The sequence below is a fragment of the Lissotriton vulgaris genome, chromosome 11 (genome assembly GCF_964263255.1).
Source record: "Lissotriton vulgaris chromosome 11, aLisVul1.2, whole genome shotgun sequence".
Classification (NCBI taxonomy): Eukaryota; Metazoa; Chordata; class Amphibia; order Caudata; family Salamandridae; genus Lissotriton; species Lissotriton vulgaris.
The window spans coordinates 276,950,020-276,956,529 of record NC_141699.1 but is presented as its reverse complement, the minus strand read 5'-3'; positions in this window follow the sequence as shown (position 1 = coordinate 276,956,529).

The window sequence follows — 6,510 nt, the reverse complement described above, 5'->3', positions numbered from 1 at the left end:
CTGTTTTCACATTTATGTCTGAAATCCTTATAGTGCAGCATTCGATAAGCCTATAGGGCATCAGCTCGTGCCAAAAGGGCTGGTCTAACAGGTCAATGTATGTGCCTTTTTTCGGCCATTTATGGACCTTATTTATGGTCTGTTGGGTCGTTTTGTTCTGTTTATTTCCCTTATATTACCACAAACATTGCCTGCAGCAAGCACCAATGCATGCAGTCTCCTATACCTTGCAAACCACTATCCAGCTTGTCTTTACAAGTTCAAAACTGCTCCAATATTCAAAGGTGGGCCTCTTTGTATGCCGACAGTATAGAAGCACAGGTTCTGCCACGGAGAGGTAATTGCTTTTGATCAGTGGAATACATCCAAATAAATGAAAGACTATCAATTAATGCTACATATAAATACCCTTTAAAACAAACATTAGAAATGACAACGATACTGTTTGATAACAGTTAGAGATGACCGATATATTTAAAGTCATATATCGTCTGTGCTTAGTACATAAGAACATTCAGTGCAAATACAGACTATGGACAATGTTTTGTCACATATATATATATATATATATATATATATATATATATATATATATATATATATATATATATATATATATATATATATATATATATATATATATCAAAACAAAACCCTTTCAGGCATAGAGTGACGCATAAATTATGCAAAAAAGAAGGAGTGAACTCTGGGTAGTTCTCAAGTTTAGGTGGAAAGCAGCCCCTGTTAGAGCACTCTCAACACCAGCGACACTCTAGATCTGCTCACCTCAAATGTCTGTTTTTCTATCAAAGTTTTTAAGCATAGGATTAGCACAGTGCTATCCACGCCGAGATAGAAAATGACAAAGTATTTTGCAATTTATACAGCAAAGTCTTTAAGCATAGGACTAGTACAGTGCTGTCCTTGCCGAGCTGTAAAATTACAAAAGCCATTTATCACTCCAGGCACAATATTACAGCTTTGAATTAGTGAAATACCAACTCAAGCCAACCTGAAATGACTAAATGGCTTTTGTAACTCAATGCAGTTCTACTCTATGCCACTCCACTCCACTGAAGGCCACTATTCCCCACTTCACTCTATGCCACTTCATTCCATGCCACTCTGCTCTATGCCATTCCAATCCACAGAGTGCCACTCTACGGAAATCTACCCCACTTCACTCCACACAATACCACTCTACTCTATTCCACTTCACTCTACACCACTTCACTCGATGGCACTCTACTCTATGCCACTCCAAGGAATTGCACTCAACTCTACATCACTGTGCTCCGCACTACTCTGGTCTACTCAACTCAATGCCATGCCACTCCACTCAGCTCTACTCCACTCCCCTCTGTGGCACTCTACTCAACTCCACTCTACTCTATGCCACACCACTCTACTCTATGGCACTACATTCTACGCTACTCCACTGTACGCCACTTTATGCAACTCCAGTCTATGCCACTCCACTCTACACCACTCCACTCCACACCATTCCAGTCTACGATCATCTATGACACGTTACTCCACTTTATGCCAGCCCATGCTACCTCAATCCACTCTATGACACTTTACTCCCCTCTACATTATGGCACACTACGCTCTCCACTCTGTGGCATTCACCTATACTCCACTCTGACACCTTTCTCCACTCTGCAACACTTTACTCCACTCTATGCTATGTCATTCTATGCCCCTCATTTCTGCATCACTCCACACTCTATGCCACTGCACTGTACGCCGCTTCACTCTATGCCACTGCACTCTACGCCACTCTACTCTGCTCCATTCCACTCTACACCAATGCACTTAATGCCACTCTACTTTGCACCACTTCACTCTACTCCAATGCACTCAATGCAACTCTACTCTACGCCACTCCACTCCACTGAATACCACTCTGCACCACTTCACTCTATGCCACTTCATTCCATGCCACTCGGCTCTATGTCATTCCAATCCACACAGTGCCACTCTGCGCCACTCTATCCCACTTCACTCCCCACAATGCCACTCTACTCTATGCCACTTCACTCTACACCACTTCACTCAATGCCACTCTACTCTATGCCACTACAAGGAATTGCACTTAACTCTACATCACTGTGCTCTGCACTACTCTGCCCTACTCTACTCTATGCCATGCCACTCCACTCTGCTCCACTCCACTCCACTCAACACCACTCCACTCTACGGCACTCTACTCCACTCCACAAAGTGCTACTCTATGCCTTGTTACCCCACTTCAATCCACACAATGCCAATCCACTCTACTTCACTTCAAGCCACTCCACTTTATACCACTCTGCTCAACTCCAGGCCATGCCACTCTGTTCTACTCTACTCTACACCACTCCACTCAATGCCACACTAACCCACTGCATTCTACACCACTCCACTCTATACCACTGCACTTTACCCCACACTATTATACACCCCTCCAGACTACTCCACTCCACGCCACTGTATGCCACTACACTTAATGCCAATCCACTCTACCACATTCCACTCTAGGCCAATTCACTCTATGACACTTCTGTCTACAACACTCTGACACTTTACTTCACTTTACACTACACCACTCTACTCTACTCCACTCCACAATACTTTTCTTCACTCTGCAACACTTTACTTCACTTTATGCTATGCCACTCTGCACATTAGTCACTCTACAGCACTCCAATCTCCTGTATAACACTCCACTCTGTAACATTTCACTCTATGGCCTTCCACTGAAATGCCTTCCTTTCTATGACACAACAGTCTACTCTATTCTACTCTACTCTATGCCACTCTACACCGCTCTACTCTACTCCACTGCACGACCTTCCACTCTGTGGACTCCACTCAAAGGCTCTCCACGTCACACTACTACACTTTACTACACTTTACTCTATGCCACGCCACTCTAATCCACTCTGCACTGCTCCACTCCCCTCTATGTTACTCCACTCTACCCCACTGTATACCGCTCCACTCTACAACTCTCTCAAACACTCTGTGCCACTCCACTGTACAGCACTTCACTCCACACAATGCCACTCTACTATGCCACTCTATTCTATGCTACTTCACGCCACTCCACTCTATGCCACTCCACCCTATGCCACTCCACTCCAAACAGTACCATCCTATGCAACTCTATCCCTTTTCACTCCACACAATGTCACTCTATTTTACGCCACTCAAAGCCACCACTCTCTACTCTATGCCATTCCACTCTATGCCATTTTACTCTACTCCACTCTGCTCCACTCCACACCATGAAACTCCACTCTGCCCCACTCTGCTCTATGCCGCTCCACTCAATGCCATTCTAAGCCACTCTACTCTATGGCACTCCACTCCACACCACCCCACTTTATGCCATTACAATTTATGCCACTCCACTATGACACTCAACTCTATGCTACTCCACTCTATGCTACTTCACTCTGTGCTACTCCACTCTCTGCTACTCCACTTTATGCTACTCCACTCTATGACACTCTATGACACTTTACTCCTCTCTAAGCCACTCCACGATACGCCACTCCACTTTACTCCACTCTATGCTACGCCACTCCATTCTATGGCACTCTAGGCACACCACTTTGTGGCACGCCACTTTACTCCACTCTACAACACTTTACTCCACTCTATGTCATGCCATTCTATGCCCCTCCACTCTACGTCACTCCACTCTATGCCACTCCACTCTATTGTACGACACTTTACTCAATGCCCCTCCACTTTATGGCCCTTCACTCTATGGTCCTCCACTTACTGGCTCTCCACTCTATGACATGAGACTCTACTCCATTATACTCCACTCAAGGCCACTCTATGCCACTCTACACCCCTATATACTACAACACTCAATTCCACCACACTCTACGACCCTCCACACTATGAACCTCCAGACTACGAACCGCCACTCCACGACTCTCCACTCTACAATGATGAAGGCAAGATGGCTGCTGAGTAAGAGCTCTTCATAGGAGCTCCCGGGTTGGGGATTACCGGATCGGTAGGTATCTCCTGGATTATCCGGTCATCCGATGCCCATCTTCCTACATTTGGCAACTTAATTATTGATTTCGATACAGTTAACTGCATTTGACGACCTAAGAACGGATTTAATGTGAAATTGCCTTACCATCTGCTGGGATCTCCAAAGACTTGTCGAGCCCGCTTTGGGTCCACCTCTCCCCCAACACTGAACCAAGAGATCTGGCCTTGCTAATACCCCCGGCATGCCTACCAAACTGGTCTTGATGCACCCACCGGTGAGCTGATTTTTCTCCCCTTTCTACTCCATGATGAGGGTCGTCAGGATTCCGCTCTAAGGGCGAGAACACAAACTGTTTCCCCTCTCCCCCTAGACTCATCGAGACAATCCCATCTAGACTCTTGCTGCACAGCTCCACGACTTGCCGAGCATTGTTTTAAGCTGGCGCACCTCTGCCCCCGGAGTGGACCCAAAATGGCGACCGTCTCGGCCCTCGACTTCCGAAGCCATGGGCAACCGTCGTTGCTCCACTTTAACTGGTGAGCCTCATGTCTGGACCCGCTGCCGGAACTTCTGGAGTTCGACTGGTGCGCTCTGGTCGCATAGCCTTTACCCTTGCTGCCCAATGCACTGGACTGTAGTGTCGTGCATGCAATAATGACAGACACTACTTGATGTTCAAGGAGCTTTATTCACACACTCCTTCCTCGTCCCTGTCCCTACTCTAACTGTCCCTTTCCTGCTCGTGCCCCGCCTCTTCCTCCACCCCGTGACTCCGCCCACGCCCAGCTACTAGAATGCTCAAGAACATAACATCTCCCCCTTTGTTAACAAAAGAACAAACTAACCTTATTTAAGTTCTTCAATCAGTCTTTGAGGTCTGTGAATGTTTCTTCTCGTTCGCAGACTCATACCGCCAGCTTCCAATTCAGCCTCAGTCTGCTGATCAAGTGTTTGGGTTGTGCCCACTTGACTGGGTCCTTGTGTGTCCGGTATGTCTCCATCCTGTTCAAGAGCCTCTTTCAGGCCCGGCATGCATTTTTGAAAGTGGGACACATTTCTGGTAATCTTTCTCTTTTCAGATGCCGCTGTGACCATGGTGCCTTTTTGTTGGGTGACAACCAACGGTTCGTCTTTGAACGTGCAATCTGTCTTTCAGGATTGCTCTTGTTTGACCACCACCCAGTCCCCCATCTGCAAGAAAGGAGACTTGTCTCGCGGTCGATTGTCCGCATATGATTTCATCTTGTTCTTATTGGTGTGATCAGCAAGAGCCACCTCTTGGTGGACATGTGTCGGAGACACTGGTCGTAGAGCACCTTCCCACGTTGGAATCCTGGTCCTTATGGGTCGCCCCAGCATGAGCGTGGCCGGGCACTTTCCTGTGGTGGCATGTGGTGTAGTCTGGTAGGCTCGCAAGACTTCGTTGAGGGCAACTTGTAAGTCCTTCTTTTCAAGCGTGGCTTGTTTGAATGTTTTCTTCAGAGTTGCCATGAACCTCTCAATAGTGCCATTAGCCTGTGGCCACAGAGGCGTGACCTTTCGATGTCTAAAATTAAGGTGTTGTGCAAACTCACTAAACTCCTGGCCATTGAAAGGAGGACCATTGTCCGTTTTGAGTTCCTTTGGGACACCCCAGGCGGCGAACACCTCATCAAGTACTGCGATGGTGCAGGAGGCATTAGTGGAGGGCACGAATCGGGCTATCGGAAACCTTGAGAACTCATCCATGATAGCCACCACATACCTTCCTTTATGGCTTAATTATTGATTGGGTTGAGGTCTTTACGATGGGTTGTTCGGCCTGTTCGAACAGGAATGTTGAATTTTGCTTGGTTATTTCTGGTGGGCTGGACAACGGAAAGTGGGATTGTCGTCATTCGATATGTTTGAAATATCACCCTACGATTGGTCAGTCTGTATGTAATTGATGCTAGCCAGGAATGTGATTTTTAGCATAAAAGACGATGCTCCGCTCTATGAATTTGTGCAGTCTCTAGCGAACCACCCGTGTTGTGCTTCGTAGACCTCTGTTTCTGGTTGCAGCCAATAATTTTGCTCTTTGACATCATCAAGAAGTGTCCTGTGTCTCTGTTTGCCAAGGCAGGGGAATCCAAAGACATCAGGCGTTATCCCTGGCACCGCTGGGTTAAAAAACCCGGTTCTTCAGTTGGCGCCCAACATGGGGCGACTTCAGCGGTACCGGTCCAAGCCTGAAGATCGTGAGGAGCGTCATGTGAAAATTCTGGAGGAAGGCCTGGCACTTCATCGACCCCTGTATGTTGTCGTGGTCTGAAAGTCATTGCTGCGAGGTTCCCCGCTTTCCGACGGCTACGAAGGACTGCTGCCCTGACTGTTGCCCTGTCTTGGAGCCATTAGACGATTTGTAGAGCGAGACGATAGACGGGTCTTCTGGTGACGTCATCGACATTTCAGTTAAGTATGAGTGGAGCGTCTCCCAGTCCTTAGTTTTGTTTTGGTATCCCTTCGGGATTCCTTGATTTGGTACC